Consider the following 19,860-nt stretch of genomic DNA (forward strand, 5'->3'; position numbering starts at 1 on the left):
CCAAGCAGGCTGTCATGTGCCTTTTACTGAGGAGTGTCTTCCGTCTGGCCACTCTACCATAAAGGCCTGATTGGTGGAGTGCTGCAGAGATGGTTGTCCTTCTGGAAGTTTCTCCCATCTCCACAGAGGAACTCTGGAGCTCTGTCAGAGTGACCATCGGGTTCTTGGTCACCTCCCTGACCAAGGCCCTTCTCCCCTGATTGCTCAGTTTGGCCAGGCGGCCAGGTCTAGGAAGAGTCTTGGTGGTTCCAAACTTCTTCCATTTAAGAATGATAGAGGTCACTGTTCTTGGGGCCCTTCAATGCTGCAGACATTTGTTGGTACCCTTCCCCAAATCTGTGCCTCAAAACAATCCTGTCTCAGAGCTCTACAAACAATTCCTTCGCCCTCATGGCTTGGTTTTTGCTCTGACATGTACTGTCAACTGTGGGACCTTATAGAGACAGGTGTGTGCCTTTCCAAATCATTGTAGGATGTCATTGTACATAAGAATTTGTTCTTAACTGACTTGCCTATTTAAATAAAGGTTAAAAAAATCGAATAAAAAATACATTCCAATCAATTGAATTTACCACAAGTTGACTCCAATCAAGTTGTAGAAACATCTCAAGTATGATCAATGGAAACACGATGCACCTGAGCTCAGTTTTGAGTGTCATACCAAAGGGTCTGAATACTTATGTAAATAAGGTTTTTCAGTTTTCACTTTGTCAATATGGGCTATTGTGTGTAGATTGATGAGGAAAACAATTGATTTAATCCATATTAGAATAAGGCTGTAACATTAAAAAAATGTTGAAAAAGTTAATGGGTCTGAATACTTTCCAAATGCACTGTAAATAGAAACATTTATAAATCAATAAATGCACACATAAATAAATGAAATACAAAAATAGTGACCAAAGTTCATTCGTGTTTGTCCACAAATTTGTATGTATTAAATTATTGATCTATGTATCATCTAAATATTCACACTTTCATTCATTTAAATATTTATTAATGTATTTCTTCCTCTGATTTGATAATGTGGGGGTGTCAATCAAACATCTGTGGGTGGTATCTAAGCATACACACCATTGGTTGATCAATGTCACTGCGCAACGTCTTGCTTTTGCCTGGCTCTGATGGTCCAAAAAGAGAGATATACAACCCGTAGATAGCTACATTAGTCCAGTCCAATTAGTATGGCTGCAATCAGGCGAGCAGTAGCCAGAGACTTCACAGTGCTGTCTAACACTGCTGAAACCAACGCCTCTACAGATTACCTGTTTTTCGGTGTGGAGGCATGCATCAAAAACTTGGGTCAGCTAGCTGCTACAAGGGACACAGAGGTGAACCCATACATGTTTTACAATTTGGAGGAAGTTGCCTAACAACTTCACCAGAGTTCAGGTGATAACAGAGACTCCTGGTGCAGCACAACATAGACAATTGGCCTCTGGGCCACCATAATCACAGTTTTTCAACTGGTCATTCAGTACAGTACTGTTTCAAAACTGAACGCACCCCAGGCAAATGCACCGTGGCATTGATCAACCAATGGTGTGTTAGATACCACCCACATACGTTTTTTTGACACCCCTTCATTATCATATTGGAGGAAGAAATACAGAAATAATATAAATGAATAAAATGAAAGTGGGATTAACTATTTAAATACTTATGTATCTATGTATGTTTGCATCATTTATCCATGTATTAATTAATATTTTTATTCGTGCATTTATTTATGTATCTATTTATTTAGTCATATATTTATGTGTGCATTTATTCAACTATTTCTAATTATGGCAGGTTTGATCCTTCATAGAAGCGGCTTGTACAGTAATGCCAAATCGGATAAACTGTGTTGGCCATTCCTGAGCATGTAATGTAACGTACTGGTAAATATGACTGCTAGTACAGCTCAGAGAAAATAAACCGTCCATCAACACAAGGAAGTACGCCTCACATTGCAATTTCTTTGACCACTCTATTTTTTTTTAAATGTCATAATCAAGCAGATTTTTCTACCCCTCGTGTCCAAGACAGATTGGTCTGGATTGACAGTACCAACGGACCAAAATGTGACTGTTCGTAATGCAATCTGTGATAAACATAACCGCGTCAAGGTTTACATCCTGTCTCCTCCCACCCCACCGAGAACGCGATATTGTTACCCAAGGCAGAGGCTTGGAGTTCCAGCTGGTTTGTGTATGATGTGGTAGAAAGGGTAAAAATGGTCGAAGCGAAGTAATGGCCGTCAGAAATAATACTTAACCTCAAAAGGTAAGAAACTTGCGCTATGGGTGGCTTGCCAACGTGTTTATGTGTAAGGTAAACAAGCCTTTCTAGCCGACCTGAATTTGCTGAGCAATGTGACAGTCTACTGAAAAACAATACGCTAATTGTGTTGCTTTCCTATTATGAGACTGGACATAAATTAAATTAAACTAAATGTAACCTATGTATTTTTGACGGGAAGTAGGCTATTTGAGCCAAAAAGATCATCTTCAACAATAATAACAGAGAGTAGACTATAGGGCAGTCAAACTGTTTTCTCACCGCCGTAGATCCTAGTCGACGAGTTGTGATCTCGAGCGTTGTGCTGTTGCTGTATATTGATTCAAAATAGCCGCTCTGTAATTTGGTGTTTGGATGGGTCTAGGTCTTTCTTGACCCAGATAGATTTTGATCTCCTACAGTTAAGATTCCTAATATCAAATAGATTGATATTGGCATGCCACGTGGATATGCTACTAGAGTGCCAAAGAGACCAGAAAACCAATTACTACTGAAAATTGAATTGGATGATGATGATGCCTGCACATGCCCAAATTGGACCATGGCACCATAGTTTTTGAAGATTGGCCAACTACTCACACATTTAAGTTTTAGAATGGGATAAATGACAGTTGAGTTACATGCTTCTCATCCTGTCATGAATGTGCGCCTACATGCAAATGTTTGGAAATATTTAAGGCTAATTATGCACAGTCGCAATGTAAATTTGTGCCACTAAACAAAGATTCCATCCATAAATCTTCACTGGAAAAGGTCTAGCACAGTAGGCCATTCATTCGAATTTGTAGACTTTCTCAAGCACATGCAAATATGTGCCATATATCCTACTCCCTTCCTCCTTCATGAACAGTCAACAATAGGGGAATTCTATGGGATTATAATCAAATCAAAATTGATTGGTTGCATACACATGGTTAGCAGATGTTAATGCGAGTGTAGCGAAATGCTTGTGCTTCTAGTTCCGACAGTGCAGTAATATCTAACAAGTAATCTAACAGTTCCCCAACAACTACCTAATGCACACAAATCTAAAGGGGTGAATGAGAATATGTTCATATACATATAAGGATGAGCGATGGCTGAGCGGCATAGGCAAGTGCAGTAGATTATATAAAATACATTATATACATAATGTAAGATATGTAAACATTATTAAAGTGGCGTTATTTAAAGTGACTAGTGATCCATTTATTAAAGTGGCCAGTGATTGGGTCTCAATCTAGGCAGCAGCCTCTGAGTTAGTGATTGCTGTTTAGCAGTTTGATGGCCTCTAGCTTTGATGCACCTGTACTGACATCACCTTTTAGATGATGGCTGTGTGAACAGGCAGTGGCTCAGGTGGTTGTTGTCCTTGATCATCTTTTTGGCCTTCCTGTGACATTGGGTGCTGTAGGTGTCATGGAGGGCAGGTAGTTTGCCCCTGTAATGCGTTGTGCAGACCGCACCACCCTCTGGAGAGCCTTGCAGTTGCCATGATACAGCCTGACAGGATGCATCTTTATTTTTTTACCGTTATTTAACTAGGCAAGTCAGTTAAGAACAAATTCTTATTTTCAATGATGGCCTAGGAACAGTGGGTTAACTGCCTTGTTCAGGGGCAGAACAACATATTTTTACCTTGGGGATTTGATCTTGCAACCTTTCGGTTACTAGTCCAATGCTCTAACCACTAGGCTACCTGCCGCCCGATCTGAAAAATTGGTCAGGGTTTTGGGTGACAAGCCAAATTTCTTTGGGGGCTGAGCACGCACCCTTGTGGGGCCCCAGTGTTGAGGGTCAGTAAAGTGGAGATGTTGTATCCTACCTTCACCACCTAGGGGTGGCCCGTCAATAAGTCCAGGACACAATTGCACAGGGCGGGGTTGAGGCCCAGGGCCTCCAGCTTGATTATGAACTTGGAGGGTACTATGGTGTTGAATGCTGAGCTAAAGTCAATGAACAGCATTCTTTCATAGGTATTCCTCTTGTCCAGATGGGATAGGGCAGTGTGATGGTGATTGCATTGTCTGTGGACCTGTTGGGGCGGTATGCAAACTGGAGTGGGTCTAGAGTGGCCGGTAAGGTGGAGGTGATATGATCCTTGACTAGTCTCTCAAAGCACTTCATGATGACAGAAGTGAGTGCTACGGGGTGGTAGTCATTTAGTTATCTTTGCCTTCTTGGGTACAGGAACAATGGTGGACATCTTAAAGCATGTGGGGACAGCAGATTGGTATAGGGAGCGATTGAATATGTCCATAAACACACCAGCCAGCTGGTCTGTGCATGCTGTGAGGATGCGGCTAGGGATGCCGTCTGGAACAGCAGCCTTGTGAGGGTTAACACGTTTAAATGTTTTACTCACGTCGGCCACGGAGAAGGGGGGGAGCAGTCCTTGTTAGCGAGCCGCGATGGTGGCCCTGTATTATCCTCAAAGCGGGCAAAGAAGGTGTTTAGTTTGTCTGGAAGTGTGACATCGGTGTCCGCGACGTGGCTGGTTTTCTTTTTGTAGTCCGTGATTTCCTACCACATACGTCTCGTGTCTGAGCCGTTGAATTGCGACTACACTTTGTCCCTTTACCGGCATTTCGCTTGTTTGATTGCCTTGCAGAGGGAATAACTACACTGTTTATATTCAGCCATGTTCCCAGACCTCTTTCCATGGTTAAAAGCGATGGTTTGCGCTTTTCAGTTTTGTGTGAATGCTGCCATCCATCCACGGTTTTAATAGTTAGTGGGTACAACTTCTCCAATGCACTTCCTTATAAACTCACTCACCGTGTCAGCGTATAGATCGATGTTGTTCTCTGAGGCTGACCAAAACATATCCCAGTTCGCGTGATCAAAACAATCTTCAAGTGTGGATTCCGATTGGTCAGACCAGCTTTAAATGGTTCTAGTCACTGGTACATCCTGTTTGAGCTTCTGTTTTATAAGATTTGCCGAAGGGAGGGTGGGGGGAGGCCTTTATATGCATCGCGGAAGTTAGAGTAGCAGTGACCGAGTGTATTACCCCCACGCGTAGTGCAATCAATATGCTGATAGAATTTAGGTAGCCTTGTTCTCAAATTTGCTTTGTTAAAATCCCCAGCTACAATAAATGCAGCCTCAGGATATATGGTTTCCAGTTTACATAGAGTCCAGTGAAGTTCCTTGAGGGCCGTCTTGGTATCTGCTTGAGGGGGAATGTACACAGCTGTGATGATAACTGACGAGATTTCTCTTGGGAGGAAATATGGCCGGCATTTGATTGTAAGGAATTCTAGGTCGGGTGAGCAGAAGGACTTGAGTTCCTGTATGTTGTTATGATTACACCATGAGCCGTTAATCATGAAGCATACACCCCCGCCCTTCCTCTTCCCAGAGAGGTGTTTATTTCTGTCAGCGCGATGCATGGAGAAGCCTGCTTGCTGAACCGATTCCGACAACATATCCTTAGAGAGCCATGTTTCTGTGAAACAGAGAATGTTACAGTCTCTCTGGAAGGCAACCGTTGCTCAAATTTTGTCTACCTTGTTATCAAGAGACTGGACATTGGCGAGTAGTATACTCGGAAGTCGGAAGAGGTGGGAGATGTGCACTCCTACGGAGCCTGACGAGGCCCCTCCGTCTGCTCCTTCTGCGGTGCTGTTGTTTTGGGTCGGCTTCTGGGATTAGATCCATTGGGTGGTGGTCCAAACAGAGGATCCGCTTTGGGAAAGTCGTATTCCTGGTCGTAATGATGGTAAGTTGATGTCGCTCTTATATCCAATAGTTCTTCCCGGCTGTATGTAATAAGACTTAAGATTTCCTGGGGTAACAATGTAAGAAATAATACATAAAAAAATAAAATAAATACGGCATAGGACTCGAAGCGAGGCGACCATCTTTGTCGGCGCCATCTTACATTTACATTTTAGTCATTTAGCAGACGCTCTTATCCAGAGCGACTTACAGTAGTGAATGCATTCATTTCATTTCATGCATTTAAAAAAACATATATATTTTTTGCACACACCATGCTGGCGTTGCAAACACCATGCTCTACCAACTAAGCCACAGGGAAGTAATGATGACAGCATTACGTGAGTTTGTATTTTAGATTTGTGGTTGCAATTACGATTTGCAAATGTGTAATTTTAATTTTGGCAGCTTGATGTGTGAATAAATGTAATAGAGGTCGACAGATTAATCGGAATGGCCGATTTAATTAGGGCCGATTTCAAGTTTTCATAACAATCGGTAATTGGTATTTTTGGCCACTGATTTGCCCAATTTTTTTATTAATTATTATTAATATATTTATATATTTTTTTAAATATTTATTTTATAAAAAATGTTTTAATTTATTTTTTCATTTAAAAAACCTTTTTTTTTTACACCTTTATTTAACTAGGCAAGTCAGATTAAGAACACATTCTTATTTTCAATGACGGCCTAGGAACGGGGGTTAACTGCCTTGTTCAGGGGGGATTCTGGGATTCGTTTTTTGCAACCTTCCGGTTACTAGTCCAACGCTCTAACCACCTGCTTTACATTGCACTCCACGAGGAGCCTGCATGGCAGGCTGACTACCTGTTACGTGAGGGCAGCATGAAGCCAAGGTAAGTTGCTAGCTAGCGTTAAACTTATCTTATAAAAAACTATCAATCTTAACATAATCACTAGTTAACTACACATGGTTGATGATATTACTAGTTTATCTAACGTGTCCTGCGTTGCATATAATCGAGCGGTGCCTGTTAATTTCTCATCGAATCACAGCCTACTTCGACAAACGGGTGATTTAACAAGCGCATTTGCGAAAAAGCACTGTCGTTGCACCAATGTACCTAACCATAAACATCAATGCCTTTCTTTAAAATCAATACACAAGTATATATTTTTAATAAGTTAATATTGCCTGTTAACATGAATTTGTCACTTCTCTTGTGTTCCGTGCAAGCAGTCGGTATATACAGCAGTTTGGGCCGCCTGGCTCATTGCGAACTGTGTGAAGTCCATTTATTCAGGAAAAAAAAAAAATGTATGAAATGTATTCATTCACTACTGTAAGTCGCTCTGGATAAGAGCGTCTGCTAAATGACTAAAATGTAAAAATGTAAATGTATTCCTAACAAAGGCTGTAATTAATTTGCCAGAATTGTACATAATTATGACATAACATTGAAGGTTGTGCAATGTAACAGGAATATTTAGACTTAGGGTTGCCACCCGTTAGATAAAATACGGAACAGTTCCGTATTCCGTATTTCACTGAAATAATAAATGGTTCGTTTTCGAAATGATAGTTTCCGGATTCGACCATATTAATGACCAAAGGCTCGTATTTCTGTGTGTTATAATTAAGTCTATGATTTGATAGAGCAGTCTGACTGAGCGACGGTAGGCAGCAGCAGGCTCGTAAGCATTCATTCAAACAGCACCTTCATGCATTTTGCCAGCAGCTCTTCGCAATTCTTCAAGCATTGCGCTGTTTATGACTTCAAGCCTATTAACCCCCGAGATTAGGCTGGTGTAACCCATGTGAAATGGCTAGCTAGTTAGCGGGTGCGCGCTAATAGCGTTTCATATGTCACTCACTCTGAGACTTGGGAGTGGTTGTTCCCCTTGCTCTACATGGGTAACGCTGCTTCGAGGGTGGCTGTTGTCGATGTGTTCCTGGTTCGAGCCCAGGTAGGAGCGAGGAGAGGGATGGAAGCTATACTGTTACACTGGCAATACTAAAGTGCCTATAAGAACATCCAATAGTCAAAGGTATATGAAATACAAATCGTATAGAGTGAAATAGTCCTATAATAACTACAACCTAAAACTTCTTACCTGGGAATATTGAAGACTCGTGTTAAAAGGAACCACCAGCTTTCATATGTCCTCATGTTCTGAGCAAGGAACTTAAACGTTAGCTTTTTTACATGGCACATATTGCACTTTTACTTTCTTCTCCAACACTTTGTTTTTGCATTATTTAAACCAAATTGAACATGTTTCATTATTTATTTGAGGCTAAATTGATAGTATTTATGTATTATATTAAGTTAAAATAAGTGTTCATTCAGTATTGTTGTAATTGTCATTATTACAAATGTAAAAAAATCGTCCGATTAATCGGTATCGGCCGTTTTTGGTCCTCCAATAATCGGTATAGGCGTTGAAAAATCATATCGGTCGACCTCTAAAATGTAACAACTATCGCAAACTTGTGACTTGACACTTGAACACATTTTATAAGATTGGCAAGGATAATTTATTTTCAGAATTATAAAAATTCCATTTATGACCATGAATATTCTGCTGTGAATCAAAAACACACTTGCAGATTTGGAATCTACGCGTTCTCAGATTTCTGTCGATGCTGTTACACACCCAGAGATTCGTACATTTATAGACAGTGTTTCGCAAGGAAAAAATTGGGGGCAGGACCTTCAACACCTGACCAATCAGTTCCCTCTGTCAAAACCAATATCATTGGCTGTCTTGTTCCATCAACCAAACCGCATGCAACAACAGGAGCTGACCAGGAAGACCTGATGGAGGAAGATGGCAGGCGCTCGACTGTAGGTGAGTTCTGGAAAGTTTGCTTTCACAGTTTGTATGAAGTGATATCACCTTCGTAACTTTAGCACTATATAATGTTCATCCCTATAGTTGGATACATCCCCCAAGTTCATCCATTGGCTAGTCAGCTCCCGTTAGCTAACTAGCTAGTTATTTGTCATTAACAAGTTAGATTATCTTTAGCCAGATCCTACCCCAGTACAGTGGTAATTTACATCAGCTAAATTGTGGCTTTAGCTAGATAGCTATATGTTTTCAAAATGTCACGTATGAATAAAAGATGGCTAATTGGTGAGTCTGATTTGTCATCCTTAGATGATACCAGATCTAGCTAATCTTCATGTTTGTATGCAGTAACTTTTACAGGAGAATTATGCAAACATAGTGTTGCCCACAGTCTTCTATCTATCTCTCATTCTAGAGCATAGAACCCTGAGTTAAATGTCATTGTTCATCATTTTTATTACATTACATGTGTTCATGTTCTCTTACCTATGATCACAGCTTGTTTGAAACACAGCATATCTAATAGTAAAAGGTCTGGTCTAATTAACTAACCACCAATAATTCCTATTAGCTGAGAGATTTTACAAACTAACAGCAATTGAATTTTTTTCAAAACCAACCCCTTCCCCTTTCAGGACTGCTCTCCAATATGTGGAAAATAATTCTCAAGAGATTTCATACAACATCATGAATGTTTCTGTGGTGAAAGGTACAGCTCTTAATGACACTGAAATGTTGATCATCTGATCGGTTTCTATTTCAATTAAGCTTTTTATTACGTACACAGCATGACTGATCTGAGGTGAAATAGTTTGAAAGCAAAGGACAATGTATTTCATAAATATGGAAAACTAGGATATCATGACATGCTTTGTTTTTAATACATATTATTTGTATGTTCGAAAGATTGTCAACATCCTTTTGAAGGGGGTGCTGTGGAAGGGGGTGCCAAGGAGGGGAGTGCCTCTGAAGAGTGCGTAGCTGGGCTATCACACAGCACCAAAGCATGGTTTGGATTGAACAGTTTTGTTTCTCAGTTATGTCTTTTAAGCACTGTATGACATAACTGATGTCACTGCATCTTAACAACAAGAGAATGTAGGGGTGCATGTCTTGTCACGTTAACACAAAATTCTGCGTTTTTCACGCAGAAAAAAGAGAACGCATAAGAAATATCTTGCTGCGTTTTGTAAATGCAGATGTAAAATGTTTCTTAATGTAATTTCTGCTTGGCATCAGACACATTTTTGTGCTTCACTCGGAGGAGAATTCACGAACGGGAAGGAAAGAACTATAGTTACATGCCCCTGATCACTTTGAGGCCAAAAAAACAATTGACTTTCAATATAAAACGCAGGTGAAATGGTTGGAAATGCAGATTTCTGAACCCATAACACGACCCCTGTGTCAATGATAGTATTGCTTATTGTATTGTCATTACCATGGATAATATTTTACTACTAAAGAGTTCAGGCCGATAGTCTGTGTAGTGGTTACATCCTGTCCAAGGTAGTTACAGAGAGCAATAGAGGAAATTATATATTTGTATGTAGGCTTACGTTAAATGTACCGTGCATTCGGAAAGTATTCAGACGCCTTCCCTTTTTCCACATTTTGTTACATTTCAGCCTTATTCTAAAATGGATTAAATTGTTTTTCCCCCTCATCAATCTACATAAAATACCAAATTTTTTGCAAATGTATTAAAAATGGATATCTTAATTACATAAGTATTCAGACCCTTTGCTCTGAGACTCGAAATTGAGCTCAGGTGCATCCTGTTTCCATTGATCATCCTTGAGCTGTTTCTACAACTTGATTGGAGTCCACCTGTGGTAAATTCAATTGATTGGACATGATTTGGAAAGGCACACACCTGTCTATATAAGGTCCCACAGTTGACAGTGCATGTCAGAGCAAAAACCAAGCCATGAGGTCAAAGGAATTGTCTGTAGAGCTCTGAGACAGGTTTGTGTCGAGGCACAGATCTGGGGAAGGGTACCAAAAAAATTCTGCCGCATTGAAGGTCTCCAAGAACACTGTGGCTACCATTATTCTTCAATGGAAGAAGTTTGGAACCACTAAGACTCTTCCTAGAGCTGGCGGCATGGCAAAACAGAGCAATCGTGGGAGAAGGGCCTTGGTCAGAGAGGTGACCAAGAACCCGATGGTCACTCTGACCGAGCTCCAGAGTTCCTCTGTGGAGATGGTTGTCCTTCTGGAAGATTCTCCCATCTCTGCAGCACTCCACCAATCAGGCCTTTATGGTAGAGTGGGCAGACGGAAGCCAATCCTCAGTAAAAGGCACATGACAGCACACTTGGAGTTTGTCAAAAGGCACCTAAAGACACTCACACCATGAGAAACCAGATTCTCCTGTCTGATGAAACCAAGATTTTGGCCTGAATGCCAAGCATCACGTCTGCAGGAAACCTGGCACCATCCTTACAGTGAAGCATGGTGGTGGCAGCATCATGCTGTGGGTATGTTTATTTATTTTTTATTTTTTATTTTTATTATTTATTTTTTTTAGCGGCAGGGACTGGGAGACTAGTCAGGATCGAAGGAAAGATGAACGGAGCGAAGTACAGAGAGATCCTTGATGAAAACCTGCTCCAGAGCACTCAAGACCTCAGACTTGGACGAAGTTTCACCTTCCAACAGCACAATGCTGTCCTTGAGTGGCCGGACTTGAACCCGATCGAACATCTATAGAAAGACCTGAAAATAGCTGTGCAGAGACGCTCCCCTTCCAACCTGACAGAGCTTGAGAGGATCTGCAGAGAAGTATGTCAGAAACTCCCCAAATACAGGTGTGCCAAGCTTGTAGGCTGTAATCGCTGCTAAAGGTTCTGAATATTTATGTAAATGTGATATTTCAGTTTTTTTTGTCTGAATAAATGTGCAACTAAAAAACATTATGGGGTATTGTGTGGAGATTTGTATTTATTTAATCCATTTGAGAATAAGGCTCTAATGTAACAATGTGGGAAAAGTAAAGGGGTCTGAATACTTTCCGAATGCACTGGTTACCTGTACATGGGTCTTGCATTATCCAAGGATGATGTATTATCCGTTTCTGATGATCATTGACTATCCTGATCTCGAAGCGCTGTAATATTGCATTTATTTTACTTAACCTTGGCACTTTAGTCTCAGATTCACATTCTTCCCCTGTACCTTTTTTAAACACATGAATTATTTCCCTATGGTTTGTCTTTTTTTTTCCAGAATGGAAGACAGTAGGTCATCCTTCGAGGGCAGTTGTGCGCTTCAGGAGGATGTTACTCCAGGAGCAAGAAAAAGCTCCAAGTTTCACCATGGACATTCGTGGCAAAAAGTTGATCTGCTTTTACAAGTCCCACAAAGTCGATTGTGCACGCTCTGGTGCACGCCCTTCGCTGCGTATTAGAAGGTAGACTACAACGTGTCATTTGCATGTATTTTTTTAGAACTCGTCAGTTCTGCATTGTCTGACAAACTGAACCTATTTCAAAACCTACTTGTGTTATAGGGGACGCTGCCGTTGGAGACGGGGTCAATCAAGACTTCATAAGTTTCGCTGTGCATATGTTGCAAACAGGCTTCACATGAACTATGGTATGTTGATCAATTATATTATTTTAGGCTATAGTTCTCTTGAAAGGACAAATCCGCACACTGCTAGTTTATTTTTTATTTTTTTTAACAACATTTTACGTGTCTGCCTCTGGGACAAGCTCTGGTGCACGCCAATAGGCAGACACGTAAGCTTTAACCTCTCTAGGGTCGGCGGGACGAAATCGTCCCACCTACTCAACAGCCAGTTGAATCCCGTGGCGCGTTATTCAAATACCATAGAAATGCTATTACTTCAATTTCTCAAACATATGACTATTTTACACCATTTTAAAGACAAGACTCTCGTTAATCTAACCACACTGTCCAATTTCAAAAAGGCTTTACAACGAAAGCAAAACATTAGATTATGTCAGCAGAGTACCCAGCCAGAAATAATCAGACACCCATTTTTCAAGCTAGCATATAATGTCACAAAAACCCAGAAGACAGCTAAATGCAGCACTAACCTTTGATGATCTTCATCAGATGACAACCCTAGGACATTATGTTATACAATACATGCATGTTTTGTTCAATCAAGTTCATATTTATATCAAAAACCAGCTTTTTACATTAGCATGTGATGTTCAGAACTAGCATACTTCCGGTGAATTTACTAAATTACTCACGATAAACGTTCACAAAAAACATAACAATTATTTTAAGAATTATAGATACAGAACTCCTCTATGCACTCGCTATGTCCGATTTTAAAATAGCTTTTCGGTGAAAGCACATTTTGCAATATTCTGAGTAGATAGCCCGGCATCACAGGGCTAGCTATTTAGACACCCACCAAGTTTAGCCCTGACCAAAGTCAGATTTACTATAAGAAAAATGTTATTACCTTTGCTGTTCTTCGTCAGAATGCACTCCCAGGACTTCTACTTCAATAACAAATGTTGGTTTGGTTCAAAATAATCCATAGTTATGTTCAAATATCCTCTGTTTTGTTCGTGCGTTCAAGACACTATCCGAATGGTAAAGAAGGGTGACGCGCACGACGCATTTCGTGACAATAAATTTCTAAATATTCCATTACCGTACTTCGAAGCATGTCAACCGCTGTTTAAAATCAATTTTTATGCCATTTTTCTCGTAAAAAAGCGATAATATTCCGACCGGGAAAGCGTGTTTACGTTCAAAGAGAGAGAAAATAAAAACATGGGATCCCCTCGTGCACGAGACTCAGTCTGATGGTACTCTGACCGGCCACTATCCAAACGCGCTAATGTTTTTCAGCCAGAGGCTGGAATTACATCATTCAGCTTTTTCCCGGGTTCTGAGAGCCTATGGGAGCCGTAGGAAGTGTCACGTTACAGCAAAGATCCTCAGTTTTCAATAAACAGAGCCAAGAAGAACAAGAACTTGTCAGACAGGCCACTTCCTGTAAGGAATCTTCTCAGTTTTTTGCCTGCCATATGAGTTCTGTTATACTCACAGACACCATTCAAACAGTTTTAGAAACTTTAGGGTGTTTTCTATCCAAAGCCAATAATTATATGCATATTCTAGTTACTGGGCAGGAGTAGTAACCAGATTAAATCGGGTACGTTTTTTATCCGGCCGTGCAAATACTGCCCCCTATCCCCAACAGGTTTAATTAAGTGATACTAGCAAGATCAGTGTGTGGGTTTCTTAATTCTTTCCAGATCTCATTGTTATCTGCAACAGGATTGCTCAGGTGCGTGTGCCTTTTTTGAATTTTGAGCCTATAGTTTTCTCACATGGTGACACTGAGCTTCAAACCTATCGTTCATGTAACAATAAACACTGCATTTATCATTTGAAAAGAATGTGTTCCTGAGTGCAGGTACATCAGCATTTCTGGAGATATATGACCATGTGATATGTGACCAACACATCTGATTATCTTGATGTTGAGTCACGGAAAACAATTGAGCTTGTATGTATTACAATAAAGATGTAGTGATATCAGTAGGCTGGATGTATTAGCTCTACAAATTGAAGTGAAAAATAAGTGTTTATTTTCTGAAGCTGGGGGGTTATGCAGAGCTGTCTGATGACCAAAAGGCTGTAATCGGTGTTTGGCTGACATGTGGGACCTCCCTGGGGGTCACAGCCGAGAACAGCAAATGGCTATTCTACCGTCTACTACAGCATGCGGTAATCAACCTTTTCCAGAGATCGTTATCTGAACAATAGTGACTGTTACCCTAGCTTAGTTTTTCAATCTGGTTATGTATCCCTTATTCCTGCTTTTATTTCAGTTTTTTGACATTGGATAGTGTTTGAAATGTCTAATCGTGTGTTTGTTTTGCAGGTCCTGGGAAGAACCGTTAGACAAAATAAAACATTTGTGACGTGGATGTGGTTCCACTCATGTTCCCCCGCGTGGCAGACATTGTGTGCAGCCCTGAGGTAACAACCTAATGCCACATTATCAAAGCTTCAGTGTCCCTTTTTGATATTTCAAAACGGTTATTCATGAAGCGTACTTAAAGCATTAACTGCCTCTAAGTGGTTCTGCATTTCATGCATTGAGTGAATCTCACAAGTTGAACACAGCTCTTCATTCTCCAGTGTATTAAACTGGAACTGTGGACTATGTTTGACAACTTATTTTAATGCAGTTACCCTGTTTTATATTAATAATTTCTGAATTTAGGATAAGTCCAGGGACAAACATGTTTATCTATTCATCATTTTTTTAATGTATTTTTACTAGATCAGCTTTGATCATGTTATCTGGCCTGGGGAGACAAATTATGAAGAGGACAATGAGGCGTACCCTGTCTAAACGTGGTGTCGCATTGCGGGATATATTTGATATTTCAGTTTCTTCAAAGTAGCCACCCTTTGCCTTGATGACAGCTTTGTACACTCTTGGCATTCTCTCAACTAGCTTCATGAGGTAGTCACCTGGAATGCATTTCAATTAACAGGTGTGCCTTGTTAAAAGTTAATTTGTGGAATTTCTTTCCTTCTTAATGCGTTCAGTTATGACAACTAAAAAATAAACCTTTATTTAACTAGGCAAGCAAGTTAAGAACAAATTCTTATTTACAATGACGGCCTACACCGGCCAAACCCGGAGAACGCTGGGCCCATTGTGCGCCGCCCTATGGGACTCCCAATCACGGCCGGATTTGATACAGCCTGGATACCTCCGGCTATTTGCGGAGATGGCTTTTATCACTTCTGTCTATTATTGTCCTTTTATTTTCACATGTATTTTGCCGCTGGGCTCCAAAAGGCTAGTTCGATAGTTATTGTGCTTGCTGAAAGCAATTGACATTCAATTTCTTATTTTACTACAAACTCCACGAGTAAACATAGTGGGAAAAGTAACAAGCTGTTTTTAACTTACAAAAATGTCTACAGATGTGACCATCTCACAACATACATCTCTACTCCCTGTCGAGCTCCAGCTTGTTGATGTAAAAAATGTAACTGAACCTTCAGTTGATCTCTGATCGTTATCATAATAGAGAGCTGGTCCTCTCGCATAAGTATCATTTAGTTCTAAGGCTGAACAAGGGTTTAGATATTTATTAGAGGGAATATGTCTAAGACATGTTATGGGGGCTAGGGTATAATTATTTCAATGAACAATTTAGTTCACACAGCAAACAAGAATCACCACCATACAACTTTGTTAAAGACTGCTTTCAGCAAGCTTACCTATTTGTTTCATATCCTCAATAGTGGCCTTTCAGTAATGCACCTTTGCTGCTCACCATTATTGCCATACACATACAGAAGTCATTTTTATATTTTCTTCTCTTTTAGCGTCGCCAAAGACACTTGTGCGACTCCTTAAGTTCTGGATGGGATAGCAATTCCTCCCAGGAGATTTGGATTTGGAGTTGGTGTGTGGAGATCTCCTGAAGTCGACCACTTGTTTCCAGTCACTCAGTCTGCCAGGGAACCACTGAATCGAACCACTGTTCTCCATCACACTTGAGGCATGCATAGCCACTAGTGACACAGGTTTTGGGCTAGTCTAATGTTGACACACTCAAGCACTTCTACTTGCCATTATCCTGACTGTGTAGCTTGGTTTTGTGTTTTATAGAGACAGATCATTGGGAGACATTCCCAACAATCTATATTCAAGTTCAACTTTGATAAAATCAAGAACATAGACTTTTTTTTTCTGGCAAACCTAATAATCATGGAATGTCTTTTTTAAAAGGGGCAATCAACTGTTCTCCCTGCCCCGTTTCGGTAAAAAGATGAGGGATGGGTCTGGAGCAATATAACCTCTTTCAAATACGTAGACCGAGCTATGTATGCAAGGACTGATCATCCATATCAAAATTATAGTTTTAACCATGCTTTGAGGCAATATAGTGTGTTTACATTACTTTCTTTACAAGAATTGGAATAAAACAAGCTTATATTTTGGATTTTGACGGTGTAAGAGTTGAATTAATGAGGCATTTATAGTTAGTCTTCAAGAATCCATGGGTACAAATCATTAATTTGTAAGCCCAATGTATGTAGCAACTGCAGATTGACCATTTTAAGTCAGTAAAACAGCATGTTTACTTATCACATGTTTATGGCATTCTGTGACATTGACCTACTGAACTTTATGCTCCTTTGAATTATTTTTGTTTAATTGGCTAAATAATTTAACCGTGCACCAGGGGTACTTGTGACTGATTCCTGATATAGAGAGCCTGTTGGAGGATTTCATTGATGAACTTCATTGCTGCAGGTGTTAAACATTTTTGTATATGTCTTTTTTTACCTTTATTTAACTAGGCAAGTCTGTTAAGAACAAATTATTATTTACAAACCCAGATTCTGGGCCATTTGTGCCCCACCCTATGGGACTCCCAATCACGGCTGGTTGTACTGACGCCTCTAGCACTGAGATGCAGCGCCATAGACCGCTGCGCCACTCTGGAGCCCGAGGTGTTGCATGGCCTGGACATATAGATCACGTCCGTGTGACTCTGAAGGGGATAGGGGGTCACCCACTGACAAAAGCGATGTCATCTCTAGCATTTAAACTCGGGGACTACAAGTCCTCTGTCTGAGGCCTCATAGGTCATCAGTGCACTCTCCCAGTTGATGTCTTGAAGTTCCTAGAAAATGAAAATCTTTTTGTAGGCACTATGGGAAAATTAGTATTTTTGGATAATCACTGAAAATAAGGTCTGTGGTTAACAGGCTGAGGAGATCTTGTCTGTTTTGTTCTGAGGGACTCTATCTGCTAATGTCAAATTTGAAGCATTTATGTAATGATTTTAAAAAAGCACAAGGCTTTTTCATAATGGTCATGTTAACTGACTGATATCTCATAGAACAAAAACGTGTAAGATCTCCTAAGCCTGTATTAACCTCTGACCTTATTTTCAGTGTTTATCCACAAACCCTAATCTTTCCCCATTCATGTTGTACAATGGCTAAACAAACCAGGTAACTCATTTCCGGTTTTTATAATTACAAGCTGGTGAGCTCTATTGCTTAACACATACAAGTGTTGCTTATGGTTTGACTGTTTTCTGTGCATTGGACACAAAAGGGAGTATCATATTGAAAAGGCAGACATAAAAAATGACAACCCATTACAAAAAGCAAATCAATCACCTCAAGATTGTCTTCCTCAAATTGGGTTTTGACGTTATCCCATAAGCCAAAGCTGCTCTGGACTGTGATTTGCCTCTGTCCGTAGAGGATTATTCCAGCCTGCAACAAAGGTTTTGAGGGCTGCTTGGCGGTGTGGGAGAAACAAAGTGTAGACAGAAGAGGTGCAGTGTGTTTTGAGATGTCAAGCAGTCCATTTTATTCAAGCGTGTGAAGCACATCATAGTAGATACAGGTGACTGCAACCCAGACATCACACCATAGATGTTCAATCCTGACAAAGTACAGGATTGTTAGCATATTCAATTTACTAATGTTATCTGTAGCACACGTTTACTGCCATGTGGCACATCAAAACCTTGATGACTTCAGAAGCAGGTGTGATAGTAACAAAACAAGGGAAGGGAACATGAAGTAAACATTTCACTTGGAAACAAATGCACCGAAGGACTTTACCTCATTGTGCGCACACACAGGTGGAAGACAGCTAAATCAACAAATGATGTTGCAAGATGGCTATTAAAAACATTCTATGCACGTTTCCTTAATATTTATGTAGAAGTGGTAGGTGGAGTTTTACATTGTGATACCTACTTTTTTTTTATTACTGTCACAGCTGTATTAATAATTGATTAATGGTGATTTATGCTTCATTTGTCTGATAAAGACATGCCTTGATTGCACATCGTGGACCCTTGTGGACTGAAAAAGTTGAAAGCCGTTGATGCCCTGTTGTTGGTAGCTGCATCCAAGCACAGGATCTGTATATACCGGTAGACAGAACACTCATGGTGTTGATAAATGTAAAATCATGACAACATTGCATTGATGATCATGAAGAAAAAATAACTAACTATGCTTAGGCTACTACTCTAAACACATCAAATATATATTCTTCAAAGAGTTTTGTAAGGGCTTGCAAATTATAGTATTTGAAATCATATTTCATTGTTCACAAACAGCTTGTCTGACTAGACTAGAAGCTGCCCTGGACTGTAACTGTAGATCAGATGCATGAATGGACATGTGATTTAGCCTACTACCAGTCTGGAGCCTCTCTTTCTATCGGTTACTCTAAGAGTGCTAGAAGTCTCACCCGAGACCAGAGGGGCTAAACAATTGTCCTCTACCCCTCCTTACCCCCTTCCTCTCCCTGCTGAGCTCAGAAGACAAGGGCCTGTATTCACAAAATGTCTCAGAGTAGGAGTGCTAATCTAGGATCAGGTCCCACCTGTCCATGTTGTCTTATTCATTATGATCTCCCTACAAGGCAAACTGATCCTAGATCAGCACTTATACTCTGAGACCCTTTGTGAATACTGGCCCAGATGTGACCATTGGTGTAGTGGTGCCTGGAGAAGTGGGTATACTCAAATTTTCTCCAACATTTTTCAAACGGTCTGCCTAGCAAAGGAAAGTAAGGAAAGAAGCAAAGGAATAGGAAAGGCGCCCTGCGTGAACATTTTTACGAGTCAGAAATTCACAGGTTTCAGATGTTTTCGAAGTCACACTTTTTAAATAGAAAATCAACAAAATTGGATGCTTAAACCACATCAGGACTCTACTTTTGAGGTCTAAAAAATGTATAAAATATTTTTTTGGTGTAGTTGCCCTTTAATTATTGTGTGCAGGCACCAAGCACAGTTGTTTGGTTAGTGGTGTTTCTGTAGCACATGAAATTGAGTTTGCAAAAAAATTGCCACTGGATTGATGCAAATAATCACGATCGCATTCTGCCTGGTATGCATAGGCTACTTTGTATCTGGTTAACATTTTAATTACCAGAAGACGGTTAGGCCTGTCATTAGCGTCGCTATATTTTTCCTGTTCCTTAATTGTTTGAAACTTGTACGTTTACTTCATTATGCGGCATGCATGTCTTAGCTTGCTTGA

General features: G+C 40.2%; 1 protein-coding gene across 3 annotated transcripts in view; it reads left to right on the forward strand.

Moving 5' to 3' along the window:
- Positions 1-2,105: 2,105 nt before the first annotated feature.
- LOC106589268 (monocarboxylate transporter 6) overlaps positions 2,106-19,860 on the forward strand; it is a 41,630-nt gene continuing 23,875 nt past the window's right edge. For 2 of the 3 annotated variants that reach the window (XM_014178999.2, XM_014179001.2), the window contains exon 1: positions 2,106-2,268. The gene's annotated coding sequence lies outside the window, so the exon portion shown is untranslated. Of the gene's footprint in view, positions 2,269-5,786; positions 5,987-19,860 lie in introns of all 3 variants that reach the window. The other variant, XM_045710130.1, reaches the window with a different exon arrangement.

Source organism: Salmo salar, chromosome ssa28 (genome assembly GCF_905237065.1).
Source record: "Salmo salar chromosome ssa28, Ssal_v3.1, whole genome shotgun sequence".
NCBI classification, from domain to species: domain Eukaryota; kingdom Metazoa; phylum Chordata; class Actinopteri; order Salmoniformes; family Salmonidae; genus Salmo; species Salmo salar.